The sequence below is a fragment of the Chrysemys picta genome, chromosome 2, assembly GCF_011386835.1.
Source record: "Chrysemys picta bellii isolate R12L10 chromosome 2, ASM1138683v2, whole genome shotgun sequence".
NCBI lineage: Eukaryota > Metazoa > Chordata > Testudines > Emydidae > Chrysemys > Chrysemys picta.
Window position 1 is genome coordinate 217,714,000 of NC_088792.1, and position 24,995 is coordinate 217,738,994.

Genomic DNA, 24,995 nt, shown 5'->3' on the forward strand with positions numbered 1-24,995 from the left:
ATTTGGGATGAATTACTCAGCTTTTTCATGGTTTCAAATTATAAAGGAGTGAGGAGAAGGATTAATGTGGTGAATTGTTTTAGAAGTGACAGACTGATCTCGCACTGCTTGGAGGTGAGTGTGGAACAGCCACAGGTCACAAGCTTCCCCACCCCTTAGGGAATGAATAGACTGCCAGTTGTGTCAAATTATGCGATGACTCTGATGCAACCACATAATCTCCACTGCAGATTGGGCTGTCTTCACCAAACTCATTTCACTTGTGAGCTGAAATTGGATTTAAAGAAACTGGGTTTGCAGCAATGAAAGGCAAGTGCATTAACCCACTGTGCCGCCTACCTACTAGCTGTAATTAAGAATGCTACTTCTGGTACATTTGTGTCATGAGGTGAAAACTAAAAGCCTGTTAGCTGCCTTCACTTACCGATATTTTTGTGTGGAATTGCAGCTCAGAATTAAAAGTGGCAGATTAGACTTTTGAGCACCTTTTTGACAACTGCAGAGAAGCTGATGAGCATGTGTTGAGGAATGCTAAACTGGAAAAATAGGAATGTCTAGATTTTAATTCCGCCGAAGTTAGCAGAGCAAAGTAGAAAAATCTGTTTTGTTTTTCATATCCTTCAGGTTTCAGAAATACACCAGTCTTCCTCACTGTCAGTTTGTATATGAAATCTCTGCTGATGTGTCACCTAAGAAGCTATTGGCTTTCCAGTCAAGCTATCTTTCATTTATGTTGAAGGTTTCTTTGATTTTTACCAGTTTTAAATGATATAGGAAGTGAGCAGATGGACACTGAAATTAAAAGGTTAATTGAAACTGAAACAGTTCATTTTTTTTTGTTCAAGTTTGTATTTGTTTAATTGAATAATTACAAAAACAAGACAAAAAGGTATGTGTGTAAAACAAATGTTGATTGGCTCTGAGGGCAGTAAACATTGCTTAAAGGAAAGGATAGTCTAAGAGCATTTTTTTTTAAGCTAAGGCCTATTTTTTATTGTTTCCCATGCAAAGACCAAATTATTTTATGATCTTCTAGAATGTAAATGCACACTGATGTCTTCAGAGGTGTTATGGTAAGGAGGTCACCTCATACAAATGTTTGGGCCAGCCAGTTTTCCTGATGTCTTCTGCCCAACAGGAGTTGATCAGCCACTCTCTCCTCATCTTATTGGTGGGTTTGAGCTGACCGGCCAGGCCCTCATGAGCAAGAGATATTGGGAAATTACCCAGTTTTTATCTTTATCAGGGGGCTGGGAAGACTGTCAGGTCTCCTCTTCCATGGGAAGGGTTGGAAGAGAGCCTGTTAGCTTCACTTGTAAGAAGCCAGTTTTCATATTGGCGAGCCTTTTGGGGGGTGGCCATCTTAGTGAAGATGTCAGATAACACTCTTTGAAGGCCCAAAATCTTTATCACCATTTGGGGAGCATGAGGGCAACCTGCATTATGGTCATGTGACCAATTTTTAACCAATCAGATTGGGTAAGTGTGACAAAGTTCCTCCTCTGTCTTTGTGGGTCCTGCGCTTATTGGCAGATTTTCTTGCCTCAGAGATTCACCATGTGGGTTGGGGAACAGCCCAGAGACCTTCCCCTCTGGAAGAACCCACAGTCCAGGTCAATTGGGAGGTTTGGGGGGAACCCGGGCCCGCCCTCTACTCCGGGTTCCAGCCCAGGGCCCTGTGGACTGCAGCTGTCTATAGTGCCTCCTGTAATAGCTGCATGACAGCTACAACTCCCTGGGCTACTTCTCCATGGCCTCCTCCAAACACCTTCCTTATTCCACCACAGGACCTTCCTCCTGGTGTCTGATAACGCTTGTCCTCCTCAGTCCTCCAGCAGCACACCCTCTCACTCAGCTCCTTGCGCCTCTTGCTCCCAGCGCCTCACACTCTCACCACAAACTGAAGTGAGCTCCTTTTAAAACCCAGGTGCCCTGATTAGCCTGCCTTAATTGATTCTAGCAGCTTCTTCTTAATTGGCTCCAGGTGTCCTAATTAGCCTGTCTGCCTTAACTGGTTCTAGCAGGTTCCTGATTACTCTAGTGCAGCCCCAGCTCTGGTCACTCAGGGAATAGAAAACTACTCATCCAGTGACCAGTATATTTGCCCTCTACCAGACTCCTATACCCCACTGGTCTGGGCCTGTCACAGTATAAAAATAATTTGGTTAATTATAGATGCAAAGAAAGTAACTGTAGTACATTCCAGGATAAGAACTATGTATGTCCTTTGGAATATGTGAAATAAGAAAAATGTACATTAATCATCAGAGGGGTACCCATGTTAGTCTGTATCCACAAAAACAACGAGGAGTCTGGTGGCACCTTAAAGACTAACAGATTCCAAAGACTCCATGCATCCGAAGTAGGCTTTTTACCCACGAAAGCTTATGCCCAAATAAATCTGTTAGTCTTTAAGGTGGCACCAAACTCCTCGTTGTTTTTGTATATTAATTTGATTGTTTTAGAGAGCTTGTTTTATCTTGTTTGAAAACGTTTGAGGCTAAATAAAAATTGTGTAATTTCCTATTCACCTAAATGTTGTTGCCCTAAATAGTAACACAAATAGAAGCTTTTATGCAATATCTAATAGATGGAATATTTTAAATTCTACTTTATCCCCTTATATTAGTTCTTTTGACAGGATTTCTATCATCAGACCGTAGGGGACACACTAAAGAGCTGAGCTCTTAAACCATGGTAATTTTTAATCTTTACCAAGTAGCCAGACAGGCCCCACCTGCTTCATAGCATTTAAAGCTCTCTTCAGAATTTACCAGGCATTTTACCCACTGTAGTGTTGCCTCCGACACATAAATGGCTGTGTCAGGACAACTCATCCCACAGACATCAGCATGTGGTATGGTGAGGTTTTTAGTCATGTAAAGTAATGTTGCAAGTTCTGCCCATTAACATCTTACAAACTAGACCTGCAGGACGCAAGATTGGCACATTAAAAACAGACAGTCATGGGCATTGGGTAATTCTTTACAGTCCCCTTCTTTCCAGCCTAGCCTCTACTCTTTAACTAGCTGCAGGTTTGATTTTGGTTACCTATCTAGGAAAACTTTTTATTTTCTAGGCATACTGCACACAGCTTCTATAGTACAAGTTATACACCAATACTGATGGGAGAATAGACCCCAACTTTGGATAAGTCTTCCTCAGTGGCTTGATCCCTTCTGTATGTACCATGCTTATGCCTAAGCAATTTTCAATACATTCATACATTGATATGATGTACATGGGTCCTCCTGTTGCACTATGTATCTAGGATTCCCACTACATATTGGAAATGCATAAGGGTCTGATTTGTTTGACTTCATTGGACTTTGAGGCAGATCCTAATACCTCAGAATGTGAGGGAATTGAGTCTGAATTGTTTTTCCTCTTTGCAGTTACTCCTTTAGCAAAGAGAGAAACTGTGCAGGTATTTGAGATAGACTTAATGTATTATTTACTATGTTTAAGTAAATATTTCCGATAGTGTTGATTCAGGCTTCAGCTCACCTATTGCATCATCCAGTTTGTGATAACTGTTAGTCCTTGTTTTAAACTTCATTAAAATCTCTAATGACCTTATTTATGTGGACATAGTGTCTACCTGACTCCAAGCCTACATCTACGCTTGGAGCTTTGGGTGTGATTCCCAGCTTGAGTAGACATACTTGTGCTAGGTCCCATTGAGGTAGTGCACTAGAAATAGTAGTGTAGCATGGTAGCACGGGCAGCAGCAGTGAGTGATGGCATGGGTAAACCACCCCAGGAGGGTTTGTACTCAAGGCAGCTAGTTCCATGCAGCTGCTGCCACTGCCAATACTACCGTGGCTACACTACTATTTCTAATGCACTCGATGAGAGCTAGCGCAAGTATGTCGACTCAAGCTGGGACTCACACCTGCAATTCCAAGCATAGACATAGTCTTAGTTCTTGTAGATAACCATGACAGCCTTTTACTCTGCATCATTCAGTTAAATTAGTGAACTCTTCTCCTAACTGCTGCTTCTCTCTTGGCTTCTTTGACTCTACTTATTCCGAGTTCTCCTCCATTGTTGGCTGATTCTTCATCAACTTCTCAGTCTCTGCTCTCCAGCTGCCTGAAGGCTTCCCTCGGGTTTCACTCCTCTGTTCCCTGTCTTCCTCTTGAGAACCTCATCTACTACCATAGTTTCAACTTCCACCTTTCTGCAAATGATTTCCAATTCTACTTCTCCATCCTTGGCCTTTCCACTTCTGTCTACTGTGGCATCTCCTTGTGTAAACCTTGTGCATAATCAGCTCAGACTTAAATCACTGTAACCTTCTCCTTTATGCCTCCCTTATGTTCCTTCAATGGATCCGAAGTTCTGCTGTTAAAATAATTTCTACCCCCATCACTCTGAACACATCAGCCCTTCTTCATAACCATTCACTGCTACATGTCCATGGTAAGTACATTCTAGCTCATCCTCACCTTCTAGGCTCTACATAATATTTCCTTGAAAGTGAGGCTATTCCTTCAAGTCCCCTGTCCGTGTTCCATAACTTCCACTAACTTCAAGAGTCTTCATATTTTCCCTACATCTCTTATCTCTCTCACTCCTATGCCTATGCTCTCACTATGCTCCTCCCATCTCCTCCTTACCATTCCCTTCATTTCTCACCCCCCTCTTTCTTGCCTCTGGGCATTCTGTCATTCTGTTGCCTATGCCTGCTGGAGCAGATTCACATTTCCTGACTGCCAAATACTGTCTCTTCAAATCTCTTCTTCAAATATATTTGCTCAAAGAATTTTTTTCTTTCTCATTCTCCCGACCAACAATCTCTCCTCTTTCCCTTCCTTGAACTGTTTTCCTGTGTCTTGTCACATGTTTGTCTTGTCTTTTAATGGCAAGCTTTTTCTGCACTGTGTAAATGTATGGCTCTGTATAATGATTATTAATATTCTCGCTGCAATTATTTTTACCCTTTCTGTTTTGCCAGTTAGTAATTATTCAGAGGTATGAATTTGACTTCAACTATTATGCATATATATTTGTTTTTTCTTATGCATGAGAATCTGATATAGCAGATTTCAAGTTATTTGTGTGAAATAAAGCTTTGCCATGCTCTAAGACTGATTTGTTGTTGATCCTAACATCCACTCACAAAGAAGGAAATTTCCTTTTGATGGGCATAACTTGTGAGTTGTTTTCCTGAAATATCCAGGAGTTTTGTACTAATTACTATATAGGTGGAACTCACTTCACTAACAAAATGCTGAAGTGCATCGACCTCAGGTTTCTACAGTGTTTTTAAGATGGAAAAGCGGGGAGGGTATAAGAACAGAGGGTAGGGTGACTCATGTCTAGTTAAACCATAGACTATTTTATATTGTCAGAGTGAATATGCCTGAGTTGGGGTTGCAGCGGGTCAAACCATCCTGCACTTGCAAAGAGGACCATGCTTTCTTTAACACCTAGCTTTCCTGATGCATCAGATACCATTGTTTGTTTCTTTGTGAAGTGATTTTATTCCAGTGGTATATTCCATCCAGCAACGTAATATAGCATGCAGCCATGATTAGAACCTATAGAAGGAAAGTTCCAGTTAGTTACTGGAATGTGAAATAGTCTACCCAGTGATGGATCACATAAATAACTTAACACTAAAAATAGAATCAAATATTTGGGGCCAGATTCTGACTGTACATAGCCACTGGATAATTCTTCTGATAAAAAGGAGCTCTTAGCAGGTATAAACTCAATAGAACTGGCTCCCACAACAGCCCCCCCCCATCCCAAAAAAGAGAGAGCATGCAGGGGGCAGGAGTGTGGCAGAGCTTCATTGCACTGATCTTCCACTAGCTTAAGGTCCCATAAACTGCTCCAACTTGCACTGGGGTTGGGTTGGCACAGAGTCAGGGAAGCATAACTGGCTCCCTGATGGCCCCACAAACCACAGTGAGCAGAACGAAGAACAGGAGTACTTGTGCCACAAGTACTCCTGTTCTTCTTTTTGCGGATACAGACTAACACGGCTGCTACTCTGAAACCTGTCAGTGAGCAGAACGCGGACACAGAGAATCGAGCCTTTTAGCTGCATTTTTAAAATGCATGTGCTCTAGTGAAGTATTGTAAAAAATGCTGGTTTATTGTACCATGCTGGTCTGTCTGCCAAAGTCTGTTGATCTTCAATATATGCTGCAAGGACCATCTCTTCCTTAGGCTTTTGAAAAGGAGGAAGGTCAGGGAGGTATATGTTGGTTTAGGTATATATACGCACCTCCCTGACCTTCCTCCTTTTCAAAAGCCTAAGGAAGAGATGGTCCTTGCAGCATATATTGAAGATCAACAGACTTGGGCTGTGTTAGACCAACAAAGAAGTATATTCTAAAGCTGAGGGCCGCTCATCCTGACTGCTAGCCCTCCCCCCATAGTTAAACCAGGGGCTGTCAGCTGAAGTGGCTTAGTTGATCTCAGCTGCAGAGATACTGTGCAGGAGGAGACTAGCAATTTAAATGTGCTCAAATGGTAGGAAATACTTTCTGGAAGGCAGAGGATGAACTGGGTGGATCTCTCAGGCTACAAGTAATATTTCTTTGATCCACAGAGTCATTCTCCTTAAGCCTTCCTCACGGTTCAAAGGGATTAGTTCAAATATAAATTCAGACTTTAACCAGGACACTGTATTTCTACCCATTCTTCTGTCCAAAACCTAGGAGCAACATGGACCTCAAACAGCAGTCCATTGGTACAATTAGTTGAAGCTGGGAAATTGTTCCTGAACTTAGAGTATCACTTAGCAAAGTTGCCAATAGTTACAAATCTAAGAGCTACAAGAAAAGCAGTTTAAAGTAGATTTTCCTCCATTTGGCCCCAGCACAGGTGTTTATATTTTTTTATTGTTTCTGCATCACAACAGGATAATGTAATCTAGTAAACAGATTAAGGGAAATGTATGCAGTGGCTTCAGAAATCTGAACAAAAATTACATTTTCTGTCTACCCATGGTGTCCTACCCATGCTTCTAATACCCGCTAAACCTGAGTTTTCTGTATAAATTACAATTCCTAATAGAAATGAAATGCTCTAGTCAGTGTAGTTTAAAATGAATATTGTACCACATAGGAAATGTTTCCCATCATATCATTCTGTTTAATGATGCTACTGATCTTGAGTAAAATGTCAATCCAAGATATAAAAACTTGTGCTATAGTAAGAGTTGGTAGTACAATGTAATGAGTCCCATCAGTCCGTGTTCTTATTCCAAATTCTGATGTTCTAATTGAATACTAGTTGTTTGTCTGACTTGTAGGTGCTGTCCATCTAAGGAATGTTTAAACCCTGGTCCTTTCTAACATGACTGGCCTGGTGAAAAATTAAAGATCCCTTTGACATGCTTTAGAAAGAATAGGGCATAACTCTAATGCAGGGGTCGGCAACCTTTCAGAAGTGCCGAATCTTCATTTATTAACTGTAATTTAAGGTTTTGCTTTTAACGCTTGTAGAAGGTCTCTTTCTATAAGTCTATAATATATAACTAAACTATTATATGTAAAGTAAATAAGGTTTTTAAAATGTTTAAGAAGCTTCATTTAAAATTAAATTAAAATGCAGAGCCCCCCAGACCGATGGCCAGGACCCGGGCAGTGTGAATGCCACTGAAAATCAGCTCGCGTGCCGCCTTTGGCATGCGTGCCATAGGTTACCCACCCCTGCTCTAATGCCTTGAACAATATTCTTTCTCTCATTAAAACAGGTTGTCAAGCCCAAGGCTCTGTGTGTGATGATGGTAATTAGAGTCCTGCCCCTTTAAAATCCCTCCTGTTGTAGAGGGTGAAAAATTGAGTTTCTGTTATATGTAACTGCTTGCAGGGCAAGAAGTATTTTTAAAGGGCTATGTAGTTAAAAATAACTGTCAATGTTTTGTTTTCAGTTTTTCAAAGATACTTTAAGATGATTTGTTGCATGAAAGTAGCCTACATTTCCAACTTTTCTCGGTCCTGAAGCATCATCTTCTATGTCTATGCTTTTTCCTTTTTATCTTTATTTGCCACTTATTAAATACACTTTTCTTACCAAAATTCTGGGCAGCTAAGAAGTAGATGAATTTTACTGGCACGAGTGACTAAAATTATTACAGCAACGTCACTAGGTTAATTTCCTATCTTTGTCAAACAGCATATAATTTTAAATCCTAAATTATCTGAAGTGGCTAGAAATACAGAAAAATGAGCTGATATAACGATGCATGAAATCTCCTTTCAGTGATTGTGTGTCACAGCTGCTGCAGGAAGCTGAACATTTTGCAACACTGGCCTTTTTCATTGAGAATATTAACAGTTGAAAAATATAAGTGACAATCATTCCAAATGCTTATATTAATTAATTGTTTTACTAATTTTGTCCTGCAGTAGCTCAGTTCTGTCTTGACAGTGGTCTCTTCACATTACCATTTAGTGCCGCAGCATTCCAATCTATTTCAGTACTATAATGCTGCATAATATATTTCCGGCAGATATGGTCTCTGGGAGCTGTGTGCATTACACTTAGTGTCCTACACTGTCAAAAGTTACTAGTGATTTTGGGTGCCCAACTTGAGACACTTTGAAGGGTTATTTTCAGCTGATAATTTTTTTTTTTGGTGCGGGGGGGAATGAATGCTCGGCACATTCTGAAATGCAGGATCCTAATGATGTCACATGTTGGGCATCCAGAAATGGAGACGCCCAAATAAGTAGCTACTTTAGAAAATCTTGGCTATTATAGCTACTGTTAAATTTATTCAGTGTGAAATCCTGGCCCATTTGATGTCAATTGGAGTTTTGCTACTGATTTCTGTGGAGCCAGGATTTCATCGTATACGTCATATAACTAGACAAACTGATTTTTTCTCACTCTCACACACCCCTCTTCCTTGTTGGTTATAAATGTACTGTATTAAAGAAAGAGCTACTTAAATTCATGATCTTTATGAAAGATGTTATGCCAGTGGCAGAGAAACATTAATCAACGCAGGACAAGTATTATGCTTGTATACATCAGCCAATATTTTTCATTCCAAAGATATATTTCATTTGACACTACTGCTAATAAAATCTCCTTCACATTGATTTTTCAGTTCATCTTCAAAAGGTTTCATTTCCAAGTCTACAAGAAGAAAATGCAGACATTTTCATTGATACTTTCAAATTCTGTGTGTGACAATTTCACACAAAATGGTACGCAAGTTGCATATGTAAAATATATTGTTAAAGCAGCTTAGAACAATGCATCAGGGATAACAATGAGAGGGAAAATGTCTGCTCTCAGTTAAGCAAATAACAAGCTATGGTTAAGATTGAGAACAAATGTCTCTCCAATTTAAAATGGAAGCTGGTGTTGCACAATTATGCAAACCCCATTTCTGCAGGCTTTTCCATGCAGGCAGAAGTCTATGTTATAGGGAAGTTTGCAGGATCAGGACCTTATTCTGTGTCAGGTATTTATAGTGTGAGGTAGCCTGTTTAATTGGAAACAAAGGAAAGCTGAACACTACATTTTACAGAGGGTGACTGTGAAAAGGAAACTGTACCATGGTGCCAAGTTTTCTACAGTAAGCTTTTTCTATATACAAGGAATGTAATTATGTGTCAAAGTAACTGTTCCCTATTTAAGATCATGCTATAGATTACTGTGGTCTACATTCTGCAAATGCACGTGGACTTGACTTCACTGACGTAAGTTATCCCATGCATAAGTGGCCCAGATCCTGCAAACAAAGTTATCTATAGTGAGCGACCTTAAAAAGCAAACATTTACCTTGCAACACAACTACATTTTTGGAGTAGCAAGAAAATGCTCCAGTTTACTGTGGGTGCCATGACCAGGGAAATTTTTCCATCTCAAGGACATGCTCTGCAGGCTGAATGTTCAGCTTTCCTTTGTTTCTAAATCTACAGATACTCTAATTATAAATATCAGACCATTGTCCCCATCCTGCAAAAACTGATGTATGTGCTGAAAGTTGCCTATGTGAATAGTCCCATTCAAGTCAATAGGATTATTGGCATGTGCAAAACTACCTGTGTGTCTTTGCAGAAGGGGAGTTGTTATCTTCTCTGCTAGGAAGGTCTTACATATGTTGGCAGGTCCTCTCTGGAATCCTAGGACATCAGATAAGTGCTGACATTACTATTTACTATTTTTTGTGGTTGCCACTGGAAGGCTTTTAAAAAGTACTTCAAAGAATTGTTTTATATACTTTAATTTCAAGTGTTCCTCTAGTTTGAAACCAGTGTTTGGAGTATATAACCAATGTGTGCACACATGATCTCTGTCTGTTCAGAATGTGTAAGGAAAAGAGCAGGAAAAAGGTGGGTGTGGGAGAGAGAGTTGGCTACTTTTGTAGCCATTAGAAGTACTTGTGTGTGCAGAATCCAGTGCAGCGTGTGTGTGGAATAGCATTTATTCTTTTAGTAAAGGGTAGTGGCTGACTTGACTAAAAGCGACACCCCCTTGTTGGAAGAGACATTTTATAATGTAAAATATTCCCGTGAGAGTAGGAAGAAAAAAAAATCTCTGGGCAGCTAGTGTGACAATCCATGCTGTCTGACCTGGGTAAGTGTGAGAAGCGGCAAGTTTGCTGTGGGTGTGTTCTCTGTCCTTATTGACTCCTTTCCAGTGAGCCAACAGAGGACTGTAACTGACAAGAATTCTTTTCTCTCGACACTTGAGAGAGCAGAAATCTTGTACATTTTTAATTCGTTGCAATGTCACACAAACTGAGCTGGCGAGAAGGACTTGCATGATGTGATCATGGGTACATTTACGATCCTGGCAAATGAATTACCCAGGTCTGATATTTTTTTTGCCTCCCTTTGATTCTAGGATTTTAAAGGTGAACTGAAGGGTCTTTGACTCAGGAAGCACTGGTTTTGGTGGTCAGTATTGCTCCTCTAACCGTATATGTCATATTTCATACTTAGTGTAAAACAGTTCAGGGAACTGAGTTACCAGCTCAGTTTAAATGTTTAGTTAATGTAATTAACTCTTGCTAGGAAGTGCAGAAACCAGAACTTTGCACTTGCCAGAGGTAAACCAGGGCCTGATTTTTCCAACTATTTTGTTTGACACTCTATTGATTTGTAATTTTTATGTCTGCACATTAGAGTTATTGATTTTTCAATCCTACATTTAAAATAAAAAAAAAAGCCTTCTAGTTCCTTTCCAAAATAGTAGGACCTCTTCGTTTGTATTTCTAATAGCTGATGTTTATACATCTTGAAAGGATCATTCAGAAAACAGAAAATTTTTGGCGTGTGTTTCTGCTTCTCAGTCTTGACCCTGATCACTTTTTTTCATAGCCAGCATCAGTTTCAAAAAGTACATTGGGATAATCTTGAATTTAAGACCTACGCTGGAAATAAATTTTTAAGGGAGATCATTTCTTTTTTTTAGCTCTCATTATCTTGACAGTGTTCCCTTATTAATGTCAGAGGTTATATATAGCCCGGGGAGAGTGATAACTTCCATTTAAAACCTTCCCGGGCAGATTGATTCCATCAGGAATGGCCTGCTTGAAAGGGTTCCAATGCTGCTGCTAATGTGGAATATGATCTACCCCACCCTTGTCTCTTGTGACTCCTTCGCTGCCTCTGTATTGAGAGGGAACGTTCCTGTAACTCTTGCTGCTGATTGGTGGCTTTGGACCCTGGAAAAATCTGTCATGAAGAACTTCTGCTTCTGCAGAAATCAAGGGGGGCTCTACTGGAGTAGCGCTCAAGCGGCTTTTCCAACCACACGAGGATTTTTGAAAAGGTCTTCATTCTGCACTGGGACAAAACTGAGATCTTTCAAAACTGTTCAAAAGAGACAGTCCCTATTATAGTCAGTATCCCAGTGGTTATTACATTCACCTGAGCTGCAGAAGACATGGGAGAACAAATCCTTGCTCTGCCTGATTGAAAGCAAGGACTTAATGCTGGTCTCCCATATCCCAGATCAGTGCCCTACCCACCAGGCTATTCTGAGGTGAGTTTCTCTCCTCTCAGAGCTGTTCCACTTTGTATAAATAATTAAGTAGGGACTTAAACCCTCGTCTCCCACACCTCAGGTAAGAGTCATGCCCGTTGGGCAATAGATTCAGTTTCTCACTGCCCCCATTCCGGAGGAGATATTTCATTTTAGCAATTGGAAGCCTTTGCACCTGATTGCTCCAGAAGTTTTGCTGTGAGGGATGAGCCCTATTGATGTAATATAAACATCTCGCAGTGCAGTGCAGTGCTCCTTTAAATAAGATCACTCCTAAAAACGATCTGACAGAATTCCCCATAATAGCAGATGAAAAGTGTCTAATGGGACAGACCCGTGTCATACAGTTTCTCCCTCCCTACAATCTGCTTAGGCCTCCTACAAGCCTGCCCCTGTGCTTTGTCTCCCCATCAGTGTCTTCCAGTCTGTTATAGAGTCTGTTAACTATAGCTGCAAAGTGAAAGTTAGACAACTGTGGTCTGTTGCACCTTGAAGTTTGCAGTACACATTCAGCATAAAGGAAGTGATCAGAGCCCAGTGTCCAAGAGTCCAGCTGTGTGTTCTGCTCCGTTCCTTTGTTATGACTCTACACTGTGGGCTTCAATGTGAAACAGATGAAAGAACTGTCTTACTTTAATTTAGCTGGTCTGCAGCAGGATAGCACCGCTTGGTGAAATGGTATGAGGGAAGACTAGAAGAGGGAAATCCAGAGAGGTGACATGGGAGGCATCGGGGGAAGCAGAGAAAGGCAACAGAAAAAACTATGGGAGAACTGGATGGGGCTGGTGCTGTGGTCAACGTACCTCTCATATTTTCTCTGCCCTCTTCATCACAGAGAAAATACACAGTTGTAAGTAGCTATTCCCATTAGGACTGCTGCTGCATCCAGGCTTTCTTACAATGGCAAGGAAAAATGTTGGGGGGGGGTCCTTCAAAGAAGGGCAACTCCAGCAAGTCTTCCCAGAAGTGGCATGTCGTCATTGTACAGGACACCCATCTTACTCAAGTGGTAGGACCAAGTATATTCCATCTGTCAGCAAGGCATAAACTGGGTTGGGTTGTGCCAGGTCACTGACCTAACATTTTTCTAAGGCTGAATTCCTCTCCACAATCTCAGTTTTGTTTTGTTTTCTTTTAAATCTCTAAGTTTTGGAGAAAACCTTCAGAATGTGATCTGAGCATAAACCAATACATTGTCTGCCTGTGTTTGCAGAGAGCCTGAAATGATATGGCAGTATCAGTTAGTTACTGGGCTAATTGCACTTCTGACCTCACCTGGTCTCAGAGTGCTCCCTGTCAGGTCTCAGGCCTCGAACAGTCCTTTCTCTCTGAGTAGAATTGTGATTCTCATGCTCTCAGACTAGCTTTGGGGTTGCAGTTACCCAATACTAACTGTGATTAACTCAGCAGGTCTGATTTAGGATCAGTACCTGTAGTTCTGTTCCCTCTGGGAGCTAGGATCAGTGGTATCTTAAAGCCTTCTTAAAGCAAAATATTGTTCACATAAAAACAAAGCATTTCAGAGGGAAAGAGCTTAATGCAATAAACACTCTATCTTCATGTCTAGCTTCCTTAAACCCTAACATCCCCCTGGAAGTTTGGGAAGGGCCCAACTGCTTCAGATGTCCCACAGGACCTGTCTGTGTCCCTATCAGTCTGTTCTCCCCAGGAACAGCTCACTGACAACTCTCCCTTCCCTCTCTCTTTCCAGAGAGTCTTTAATTGTTTGGTGTCCCTTTGATGTCTAGACACCCAGCCTTGGCAAAACAGAATGTAACTTTGGGATGGTGCCTGGAAGTAGCATCTTCACTACTAATAGCTCGACCATCGTCTTGTAATTGCCCTTCCTCTTCCACGCAGACTCAGGCAGATACCATGTTTCAAAGTTACATTGTCAGGATTTTTGCAACCCTGAAAACTTAAAAAAAATCCCCAACGAATGCTGAGATTTTGATGTCATGTGAGTCCGGTTGCTACGTCCAAGGTGACTCCCAACTCCTTTAAGCGGGGAACCAAACCTGAGGAGCCCAGCCGAGAATGTGGTCCTACTTCGAACATCTGCACAAACCCACGGTCAATGGCATCCTATTCTGTTATCCCCAAATGGGTTTAGTTTAGTTGGTAGCTGGAGCTTGGGAAAGTGTTACCACTCCTCATTCAAGCTGTGTGTGACAGCATGCAGCCTGGCTAATTTAAAAGTGACTTGGAGAGTCCTTGGAGAGCTAAGCATTGTGCAAAACTGTGACTGATTTCCTTCCTGGTTTTAAATCTTAGTGCAACAGGTCTTCAAGGACAATGCAGAAAATGAGGACTGAGAGCTCTTTGTGTTGCACTAATGAAGTAGGCAAGCATTCCTCTTCCAGATCCTTTTCAGCAAAGAATGATTGTAGTATTTGGTAAAAACCTCAGAGTCTAATCCCTGCCATAACATCAGCCGCTGGTCCCGGAAAGGGTCAGACCTCTAAGGACGTAAGCTCCTGGATTAGAATTTGTATTTCCAAAACTGATTTTGTGGAAGGGGGTTTGAAAGACTCCTACTTATGAAAATAAAATAAATCAGCAAATAGTGTACAAAGTACATTAAAAGTATGATAGACTAGAAATGGATACCTTTTTAAAGTGCTAGACTGTGGCATTTAGTGCAGTTGCACTTGTTGGCACCAAAGATGATTCTGCTTCAAGCACTCTTACGATAGACATTCTGCATGCTGGCTGTTTGCTTTTCTGGAAGAAGCAGGAACAAGCAGTCCCTACACTCCTAAGATTACAGGACTGTTACTTGGCCATGAGCAGCTGTGCAAAGGTTTGAATGCATCCCTCAGACCATACAAGGGCAAAACACAACATAGTAGAAACAGTGCATGTGGCCTCCAACATCTGTGCACAATGACTGTTTTTATTGGGCCAGATCCATGATCCTTATTCATTTATGTTGAGCAGTGCCTTGCTCCATGAATATTCCCACTGAAGTCTCATGGAGCAAGGTCATTTTCAGCACCACTCAAGGTATCAGAATCTGATTGTTAATTTGTCCCATTACTGAAGGAGATACAGCATGGTATGTTTATCTTCTTTCATTGCTTTAAGTTTGCATTTATATAAAAAACTTAGTTTTTGTACTGCAGTACATAACTTGTATGCAATGTAATGGACAGCTGAGTAGAGGTAAAAAAGAAAATGAGTAGCTACAATCTTTGTATAGAGAGGAGGGTTTTGAAATATTTTGAGGTAGATATTCTTTGTGCAGAGCATGACAAAAGACCTATACTGACTATGCATGTCTGTTATGTGCATTGTATCTGTGTTGTTTTGATGCTTTATGGAACAGGACGCTGATGCTACAAATGTGACAAAAATTAGGAAGCACATTTTGTGCATCCTAGAACAATCATAGAATCATAGAATATCAGGGTTGGAAGGAACCTCAGGAGGTCATCTTGTCCAACCCCCTGCTCAAAGCAGGACCAGTCCCCAACTAAATCATCCCAGCCAGGGCTTTTGTCAAGCCTGACCTTAAAAACCTCAAAGGAAGGAGATTCCACCACCTCCCTAGGTAACCCATTCCAATGCTTCACCACCCTCCTAGTGAAAAAGTTTTTCCTAATATCCAAACTAAGCCTCCCCCACTGCAACTTGAGACCATTACTCCTTGTTCTGTCGTCTGCTACCACTGAGAACAGTCTAGATCCATCCTCTTTGGAACCCCCTTTCAGGTAGTTGAAAGCAGCTATCAAATCCCCCCTCATTCTTCTCTTCTGCAGGCTAAACAATCCCAGTTCCCTCAGCCTCTCCTCATAACTCATGTGCTTCAGCCCCCTAATCATTTTTGTTGCTCTCCGCTGGACTCTTTCCAATTTTTCCACATCCTTCTTGTAGTGTGGGGCCTGAAACTGGACACAGTACTCCAGATGAGTGTCTGTGCTCTTGCTTTACACTGATCTGCCCCTAGAATAATGTTCCTAACCAGAATCTTATGTACTTTACATGAACAAGAACAGCTCTTTGGGGTTTGTGAAGAGCATTAGACATCTTTTCAAAAATAACTGCCACTTTACAGCTGCTTTTCTCCTGGGCTTTCCCACTCCTCATTCTCCCCCTCCCCACCATATGAAAGGTAAATCCAGGACACGGATATTTATCCAGCTACATTTCTGCAAGCAAGGATGAGGGCATGAGAACATATTTCTACAAGATGAAATGTTTATGTTCTGTAGCAGAGATCTTTACAGCCTAAAAGCTGTTTTACTGAAAATGTTCCCAACGTATTATGTATTTACTACAGTAATTGTAGTTATTTAGCACAACCTGAGGTGTGCTGGTAGCAGTGTGTGTATTTTCAAGGAATTGGAGCAGTGAATCAGTACAGAGCAGTGCTTTGCTTTTTTTTTTTTTGTCCATTTACTAGCAAACCAGGCATTAGCTTTGCATGTAATATTTCAGACATTAGTTTTGCATTCTGGCTTTTCGTACAAGTCCATTTCTGCCTAATTATACTGTATAACATTTTTTCCCTGTATGCTCTTGTAAAAATAATATTGTATAATAAAATGTCAGATTTTAATTAGTTTAAAAGTAATTGAGTGTATTAAGCCTTTTTTATTTGGGAGCATAAACTACCCAGTGGGGGGCATTTAACTTTCCATCCTTTTAGTTAGCATTTGCTTTTGTGTGCTGTCATCCTGTACCTGTTGAAATAAGGTGTTTTTTGCTCTTGGATTATTCATTATTTCATCTTTTCACTGCCGGATGGTTAACACACTATGTTGTAGTGATGACATAGGAAGCCAAATATAGCCTTAATTAAGTCCATAGTTTTTGCTAATATTCTTGCCTCCACTAAATTTTCAGCTATTCATTAATCACGAAAAACTAATGAACCAGACTGATATATAGCAAGATATATGGTAATCCTTTGGCTAATTTAGATACCTTAGGACTTGGATTTGCTGTGAGTCAAAGACCGAACAGATTTGCATCAAGAAAGCCTAGCAGGGTGGCCACAACCTGAGCATCTCCTCATGGCCAGGAGTTTGCTTTACAGGCATCCTACCCCTTTTGCAGCCCCCTTCAGCTCCCCACACCATCTCTGTGGTGGCTCACAGCATCCCTATCTGGGGTGGGTTTAATATCAAATAAAGTTCACACAGTCCTCACTCGGCATCCTTAATCACAAAATAATCCAAACAATCCCCAGCATGAAGTCCAGAATCTTAGTTCAACAGTTCATACTTAGCTCTGGCTCTTCTGCCATACTCAGAGGTCTTCCTCTGACGGTCTGGTCCATCCAAAGCCGCCAGTCCCAGCTCTTCCTGGCTGGAGTTCAGTCCTCTGGCCCTGCCTTCCATCTTCTTCCATGTCTCCTCTGTTCTAAGGAGAAGGCAATCTGTGTATTGCGCTTCTCCAGAGAGCTCCTTCCAGTTGGCTGGAAGAGAGGGAAACTCTGTCCCCCCACACGTTATAGGGCTCCTGATCCCAGGCCTTTAAAGGAACAGTGTTTTGGGGTTTGTGCATCCCTCATCCAATTCCTAATTCCCCAGGACGACTTCCTCTCATCTGCTACCAGGCCATTTTCTGGCCTTTGTTCATTCCAACACCTGGAACGGGGTTTTCTGTATCCCTTTATTCTTAAAGGGCCCATACACCCCATTATGGATAGCTTTGTAACAGAAGAGCTTACATTAACCTTCTGTATTAGGATATGCCAGGAACATAAGATAGCCTTATGTGGTGGACATTAAGAAGAGTTTACTTCTCCAGTTCTCTTGTGCTGGGAGAACCTAAGCTGAAGGCCCCTAAATCACAGCCACATGTGCTCTTCGGCAAATATTGAAAAAAATTTAGAAGGCATCGGGTAGAAAAAAAATTTCTTCTCTGTTTCATCTCTTGCTTTTCCAAGAAAACTCTGCACCCTGAAAACTTCTACATACGATAGAGTTACATTCCTTACTATTAAATATGTCCCTGCGTGTAATTATGGGCTCTCACATGCCATAATGATTTCTTAGTTAACTCTAGCTACTTGCCACTATTATATTGGGTGATACTCTTGGTACTTTTTGAAGTACCATGTCTGAGTGTATTATCCTACTGTATTTGTGCCCCATGTGTGCTGTCTTTTTTGTCATATGTTCATTCTAGCCTCAATTTAGAGAGAAGAAATATTTTTAGCTATTTTTAGTTCACAATGTTGTTTGAACTTCTCTCAGTCCATGGCTATCCATTTGATTGGTAGATTTTTGGTATCCAAAACTATCAGTTAAGGAGACAATGATACAAAACGGTTTTAAGCCACATAGTCCCGTGTGAAACAAGCAAATTGGTTGTAAACTCAGTGGTCTAATGAATCAGTTGCCAGGTTTTTATTGTGGAGAAAGAAGATTTCAGCTGATTTCACAATAGGTGCATGGGTAATCAATAATTGTAGTTGTTTAGCCACATATTTTCTTGCATAGTATTCACAGTTTCTTTAGATGTTGTTTATGATTTACAAAGGAGATTAAACTAGTTGTTGTCCTACAGTAAAATAGGCATCAGATCTTTGTGTACCAGAAACTAGAACCAGCATTGAAATGAGTAAACCCTCCCCAACCTAGTTCTGTCGCTGCTAGCTTATTATAAATGAATGTGGGTTTAATTGTACCAGCACAAGGAAAGCTAAGAAATCCTTTTAGCTCTGTAGGAATTTAATTATATGTGCAATGCTCCAGCCTGCCTTGTGGCACTGCACTGCCAAAGAAGAGCCCCAAGTGAAAGCAGGAGTCAACATGCTTTGTCTTAAGGAAAGAGATTATTAGCTATCTGATGCTTCTCTTCGGGACCCTCTGCCATCTTATCACTTGAGTTTTATTACAGGTTTCTCTATAAAATGTCCTTTTTGCTGCCCAAGTCAAAGGAAGTAGAACAGCAAACCAGATATGAGAGAGTCATAGACTAATATTAATGTTGATGCTACTTTTATATTTAAAAAACAGAGTTTGCAAACACATTGAATAAACAGTAGCTGAAGGGTGAAATACTGGCCCCATTGAAATCAAGGGCAGAACTCCTATTGACTTCACTGGGGACAGGCTTTCACCCTAGTGTTTAAAAACTGGCACAGACAAACAAGCCTGACACATTGCATGTTGTCAATGTTTTGTTTTGTTATGAGATGTATTTTTAAAGGGAATTGAAAGGTACAAATTTAAGTTATTGTTAGGGGCTACATTTCTCCCCACCATCCCCAAATGCGCAACAGCTTTGACATTTCACATTCGAGTGGAGGGGAAATTGGTATTGGCATTTTTTGTTGTAAAATTCATAAGAAAACTTGGAGCAAGTATAATAAGTTGTAAGGAAATAGTGTTAGGAATTTGGAGGTCGGAAAGAGCCATGGAGAGTTATCACTAAATCTACAGGCTTTTTTTTTTTTTAAGTTAATCTGTTACACATTATATTTGATGTAGGTCAAGCACTGCTGAAAGGTCCCTCAGAGCTGATTTGGTCAGTAAGTGAAAAGCATTTGAGGTGAGTGTATTTAGAGCACAAACATGAGTAGTGTTACCTCTGTCCAGGTGCTTTTATTACAACATTTTAGTTCTCTGTAGATTAGCTTTTCAAAGAAGCACAAGATCTGACCTAATGGATGACTGGCAGTGCCACCTCTTAAGATTCAGTAGGCCAGTGATAGGGCAAGGCTGGAAAAGCCCTTAGTTTATCCAGGAATTTGTGCAACACACAATGTTGTCAAATCTTACAAATTTATCATGTGTCTAATGATATATGGAGTTTTTCCTAAAGGTCCTGCTCTTGGAGTAGTGAGAATCTCTCAGCTCATATTGAAAAAGAGTAAGTTCCTAGTCTTTATGGTTGTGGAGAAAAGCTGTGTCCTGAGTGTACTCTCATGGCCCATAAACCAGAAGGCAAAGAGAAAAATCCCTCCTACCCCCCCAAAAAGAAAAGTTTAATATAACTATTTAGGCTCTCATAATTATTTTTGGCTTCATTCATGATTTTTGAATGCTTGATGTGGGCATTACTGCAGATGATGGGGTGACTGCAACTGGTGATTTGCTCATGCCCTGAAGCATGAGAATTGTGGTAGCCTTTGTTAAGTGTCCATTAGTTTTGATATAGATGTATTTGGACTCTTTTTTTCAAGTGTGTGACCAGGAAACTGTTTCCATTTCTTTTTGGTGGTGTTGGTTTTTTTGTTTTTGTTTTTTTTAATGAGGATGATTTGTTTTTCAGACTTTAAGGGTCAGTTTTTCAAACAGGCTCAGACTTAACCCACTGCTGCTCCCATTGAAGTTTATGGCAACACTTCAATGAGAGAAGAATTATACCAGTGCTGTGTGCTTTTGAAAAGCCAATCCTGTGTTTAGGGAACTCCCAAAAGGGAAACTAATGAACAGTCTGTGATCACATTCTTTCTTAAAAATGAAGAAAACATTTTACTAAATGTATGAATCAAGGCATGGATTTTTTTTTTTTTTTAAATTTAGAAGTTGAACAAGACAAGCTGTTGAAGAGGCAGAATTGCTGAGGCACATTTGATATGAGCTTAGTAACAGCTTTTTTTCTCCTACACTGTAAGTAGCTCATCTAGATAAAGTACAAACAAGTACTGTAAGTGCAATGCAATTATACCTAGCCTCAGGAAAGAGCACTGAACAATTTTATTATATTGCCAAAGATTAGTGCTGGAATGTAAAGCTGAGAGAGACCTATTAGAGGCCTACTTCATTAAAAGAAATGGAACAAGTCATTCATAAGGCACCAATAAATCCATTAAGGGGGGAAAGGGTCTGAAATGGCCCTTCTGGATTCTAGTTATTAACTTCAAGGATTGCTGAAGTTGTTGACTTTGCAAATATGGTTTTACCCAGCTCTTAACAGCTCTCTTAACCTCCTACTCACCAGACCAAATTCACCTCTGAAGTAAGCACAGATATGACTCCACTGCAGTCAGCACAGTGGCACCAACTTTCACCAGAGTTGAATTTGACCCACAGTATCTCTTTATGGGGGTGAGAGGGAAGGGAAGGGGAAGAGACAATTTCACATTAATTCATCTTACATTACCATAGACCATGCATGGGTATTGGCTGCAGCTTTCAAGATCTATTTAAAATAACTATTGGCTAGATATTGGAGGGTAGCTTCCTTTTCAAAATCAATATTTCTGGTATTACTAAGTTATAGAAAGAAATAATGGGTTACAGTTTGCAGAGGACGATTTAAACCAGAGTGTCCCAAGTAACAGCGGTTGATGGGTGCATGGGTAAGGGTTTAATCAACTTACAAAGAAGAAATGTGTAAATAATGGGTTTAAAACAGAGGCGGGCAAACTTTTTGGCCTGAGGGCCGCATTGGGTTTCGTAAATTGTATGGAGGGCCGGATAGAGGAGGGCACCGGGTCAGGCCGGGCTCTGCAGCTGCACTGCCCCAAGAGCTCACAGCCCTGCTGCCCAGAGCATTGCGCCGGCAGCCAAGCGAGCAAGTGAGCTGAGGCTGCGGGGAAGGGGGACAGTGGGGGAGGGGCCGGGGGCTAGTCTCCTGGGCCAGGAGCTCGGGGGCCAGGCAGGACGATCCCGCAGGCCGGAGTTTGCCCACCCCTGGTTTAAAGACAGAGAGTCTGTACTGAAAACAGAATATTATTGCTTAGCCAAAGCTGGTTTTAAAAAATTGAACAGCTGTGTAGAAAACTGCACTTCTCATTTTGTCTAGTATATAGCAGGAAAGTAACATCATTCAACCCGTCCTAAGGCCTTGATTCAACAAGGTATCCAGGCACATATCTAACTTTCATCCCTGTCCAACAAGGTATCATTTCAGATAGCTTCTTGAGCAAGGACAAGAAAACTGCTTGTTTAAGAAGAGGTGCTAACACCTTGTCCTCCCAAAGGTAGGTGTGGGAAGGAAACAATTTTCTTGTCCCATGAAGAGTTTAGAGATGTCAGTAATTTTCCCGGTTCAACTGTGGGATGAAACCAAGACATTTAGAAAATTGTTCACAAAAAGCCAAAAAGAGAGAGCGGCTAGAATCCAAGCAATTAACTGATTGCGGCAGGGTTTCGGGAGGTTGGCATTGCAAGCTGTGTGTTGGACGGCAGTCACTATTGTGGGGCATTGGGGTGTGATTGTTTTGGGAGGAGAATAAGAAAGGTGGGGGGAGGTCTGGATATTGCAGGGTTTTGGATGAAAAGTCCTTCGGCCCTTTGGGGGTTGTGTATTCTGGGGTATTTGTAAGGGGTTAATGAACATTGCAGGGTACATCTTGTTGGGGTGAAATAAATAGTCCAGGGCTTTGGGGCAAATAGTGTGTGGCTTAAGTGGGGGGAAGTTCAGCTAGCTGTATTTGGCTGTGATCTCCAGCCCTGCCTGGAAGGGGTAGGACAGAGGGTTGCATGTGGGGTCTGGAGCTCAGGAGGGAGTGGGGTTGGACTGGAGAAAGGCAGGCACTCCTGGGCACTGTGTTTGGGAATCAATCCTTTCCCCCTGCAGCGGGGGAAAGCTGGTTTGGTTTGGGCTCTTGGGGCGATTCTGTTTAGAGTCCTTTTTGTTTGATCGGCTTGGACATAGGAGGGTGATCGCCATCCAGCCTCCGCCACTGGGGGGTGGGAAGAGCAGCGGGAGGAGCTGCTCTTGGCTCAGCTGCTGATGCCTGACAGAGAGAAGTGGCTGGCTTCTGGACCGGGCTTCAAGAGGTAGGTGTTGCCACCCAGGGCGGGGGGGATTCTGTTCCCCCCCCTTTCTGCCCTGCCATGCCCCAATTGCCCCGGCCCTGACCCCTCACTATGGTGACTGACCCCTCCCCTGCTCCGGGCAGCAGGTGAGTCCGGGGAGAGGGGGGAGTGAGTGGGGGAGGTTTGGAGAGTGAGCGACGGAGGGAAGGGGGAGAAGAGTGAGCAGGGGGTGGGGCCTCAGGGGAAGGGGCGGGATCTCAGGGGTAGGGGGCGGGGCAAGGCTGTCCGGGGTTCATCAGTTAGAAAGTTGGCAACCGTAATCATAGTCTTTAACAATATTTATAAATGAAAGCCTCATAACAGCAAGGAGGCTGGGGGGAGAAGTATGTTTAATTTTCTTATCAAATGCTGCAGAACAGAATATTATTTCCTGATTTTATTTAAAAAAAATATATAAAATAGATAGTGCTCTTGGTGCTGCATGGAAATAGAGGAACAGATTGCTTTTGAAAGAGTCAGATCAAACTCAGTCACTACTAAACTATTTATTTACTGTATTTCCTGAAGCTGGACTATTGTATACAGTGGACATAGAAGGCATCAACTCAGCATATCAATATAAGTTAAATAATATTTTCAGAGACTGGAAAACTTGAGTTTTGAAACAGATTTTGGGATTCTGAGCAAGAGAATCTGCAGTATATTGAAGTTTACTGCCTTGTTGATCAACACCCTTATTAATTAGCCCATGAAAATAACTGTCGTTAGATGCACTATAACTGTTTATCTTATCTGCAATAGAAAAGTTATTTCCTGTTGAGAAGAACTTTAGAACATTAGTTGCTATTTTTCTGTGAACTGTTGTCCACTATAAGCATAATAGAATCAGTAGAGTAAAATAACATTGCAGCTGCTATCTCGGCTGATAGTGGGGTTTGACCTGAAGATGTCCAGAGTTGAAAGCATGAGTCTCTACAGCTTGTGCTAAAGAGTCAAGCTGCGTAGTTAAGAGCTGAAACAGATTCCAATCTTCTGTGGTTTGGGCACAGTGGGGGGGACACAATGCACGATGACCAGTGGGTCATAGTAACATCTTGATTTCGTCAAGGGTTTGGTGCATACTAGTTTTGTAAATTCATAATAATATGGAAAGAAGATTTTGAAGATGTGAGATATGACTGAATTTCTGCCAATGGGACTTGAAAATAACTATTTCTTAGCTTCATGTAACACTAAGATACTTTCTCTTACTTTGCTTCCTACCCTTGCGAAAAAGATGAAGAATAGGAAGCGACTAAGTGAGATTACTGCAACTTGTTAGTTTAGTGACATCTATGAATTGCATTGCCTACAGAGGCAGTCTAGGCAGTAATTTGCCTGTGTCATTGTTACCTGACCTCCTCGCATCCTGTTTCACCCACCTGTTGTATCATGTTTTTAAGACTGTTTGGGGCAAGGACTGTCTTTACAATATATCTGTAAAATGTCTAGCACAATGAGGCCCTTGCCTGCTGGAGGGGGTTATGGATTACAGTATATAAAGAAAATTAATAATAATCAGCCTATTTATAGAAGTTAAAGGTCTCAAAAGCATGCCTTCCGTATAAAGAACAGCTGTAACAATATAACATTCCAGGAAAAGAATGGTGTTGTGGTTAAGGTGCTACACTGAATGGGGCTCAGGAGATCTGGATTCTGCTCCTGGTTCTGCCACAGACCTTTTGTGACCCCGGCAAGTCATATAATCCCTGTGTGCCTCTATTCCCCTAACTATGAGATGGAGTTAATAATACTACTTTAGCTCACAGGAGAATGAATTCATTAATGTATGTTGGCTGCTCAGATACTACCATGAGTGCCAAAGAAACGCCTGTACAGAAAAACAAATAAATATGGGCAAAGCGACAGGATGATGAGGTGGCATGAAAAAGGAAATAGTTGCTAGACTAAAGGGTTTTTCAACCAGGAAAAGATTATTTTAGCATTATGCTTCTGAAAGAAAATGGTACATGTGGTTTGGAAAATACTATTTTTCCTTCAATAGAGAAGGCCCTCCCATGTGGATGGTCACGCGTGGGATCGAAAGGGAGTACATAACCAAACACTACCCTTTAAACATCATAACCAGACATTGATAACTAGACCTAGGTAAATACTTTAAGCATTTTTCTGCAAGTAAAAACGCCCCTACATTTGTTCCCCTTTTGCCTTTTTTTTTATTTCTGCAAATGAGTTGACCGGCATATTATGTAGAAACTGCCTATTATGCAAGTGTTAGAGAACGTTTGTGGAGAACAATTTCTGAATATGTAAATGAGTGGCCTTACTCTTACTTAATAAGCTAATCTAGTTAGGAAA

At 41.2% G+C, this 24,995-nt stretch overlaps 1 protein-coding gene across 50 annotated transcripts in view; it reads left to right on the forward strand.

Annotated features, from left to right (window-relative positions):
• DTNA (dystrobrevin alpha) overlaps window positions 1-24,995 on the forward strand; it is a 280,266-nt gene that overhangs the window by 133,282 nt on the left and 121,989 nt on the right. The gene's annotated exons all lie outside the window — the stretch shown is intronic.